The sequence below is a fragment of the Silene latifolia genome, chromosome Y, assembly GCF_048544455.1.
Source record: "Silene latifolia isolate original U9 population chromosome Y, ASM4854445v1, whole genome shotgun sequence".
Taxonomy (NCBI): Eukaryota; Viridiplantae; Streptophyta; class Magnoliopsida; order Caryophyllales; family Caryophyllaceae; genus Silene; species Silene latifolia.
In genome coordinates, this window is record NC_133538.1 from 91,667,747 (window position 1) to 91,669,095 (window position 1,349).

A 1,349-nucleotide genomic window follows, 5' to 3' on the forward strand; every position below is an offset into this window, starting at 1 on the left:
CCACATCTTAATTTGTGAACACTTAGCGGGATCGCATCAAAAATGGCGCCGTTGCCGGGGACGGTGTTTGTTTGATTTAGATTTCTTTTTATTGTTATTAGTTGTGTGATTTTTCGCCTTGAGGAAGTAAAACTCCTCAAGGTTTGTTCTAATTGTTTTCGAGTTGTTTGATATTTTGCATGTCTAGAAGGTTACAAGGTGATTTGTTACCTTTTGACCGTGAAATCGAAAGAACCTTGACGAACAATAGGAGACTTGTTAGGCGGAATTTAAGAGGTATTAGTGAAGTTGTTCAACCCACTAGTGAGTTTGTCAATCCTTTCGCAATAGAAGGAGAAGAAAACCCATTACACAATACCCCAAAAAATCCACCTACAATGCCTAAATTCTCGTCACACTCCGTACCCACCGAGGAGAATCTACCAAATGGTACTCCTACACCGCAACATCTAACCGGAAATTTTATTGCCAAGTCCGCCTCCATCCAATTAGTTGAGAGGAGCCAATTCGGGGGGATGCCTAGTGAGGACCCTCATTCTCATATGGAAACCTTTTGCGACTATTGTGATGCTATCTCTCAAACGGGCGTGACTCAAGACCAAATTAGATGGGTCTTATTTCCTTTTTCCTTAATCGGCACCGCGAAGCAATGGTTGAAGGGCCTTGATAAGGCCACCCTTGGAATAGATTCTTGGAAGAAGTTGGCTCTAGCTTTCTACAAAAAATTCTACCCACCGGAAAAGACTAACATGCTAAGAGCTCAAATTATGGGTTTTAAGCAAAGGGATGAAGAGTCTTTGTATGAAGCTTGGGAGCGGTTCAAGGGAATTTGTCGCTCATGTCGTCACCATGGACTAGCGAATTGTTTTTGGTACAACAATTTTGGAATGGTTTATATGAAGATTCTAGGAACATTCTCGATATGGGATCAAATGGAATGTTCACCGAAGTTGATGACAATCAAACATGGAACAAGATTGAGGAAATGGCGGTCCATAACTCACAATATTGTAGACCTCGCAAGGCTACTAGAGGAGGAAAGCATGAAGTGGACTCCGTTACTCAATTGGGTGCTCAACTTAGTGCTCACATTGACACAATCAACTTGAAGTTTGAACAAGCTATGGCTAGACTTGAGGAAAACTCAAAATCATCAAAGCATCATGTTAATGCCATGACGGCATCCTCATCAATCCCAAGTGGGATATGTGAGAATTGTGGAACTTTGGGACATGACCAAGGTGAATGTAGGGGAACAAATGAACAAGTGAATGCTTTCCAAGCATACAAGAGTGGTACCCCTTATTCCAACTTTTACAATGAAAACACCAAATTCCATCCAAATCTCT

General features: G+C 41.5%; 1 non-coding gene across 1 annotated transcript; it reads right to left on the reverse strand.

Annotated features, from left to right (window-relative positions):
- Positions 1-749: 749 nt before the first annotated feature.
- LOC141635179 (small nucleolar RNA R71) lies at positions 750-856 on the reverse strand. The gene has a single exon (XR_012539883.1). It is a non-coding gene; the product is annotated as a small nucleolar RNA R71 (small nucleolar RNA).
- Positions 857-1,349: the final 493 nt, after the last annotated feature.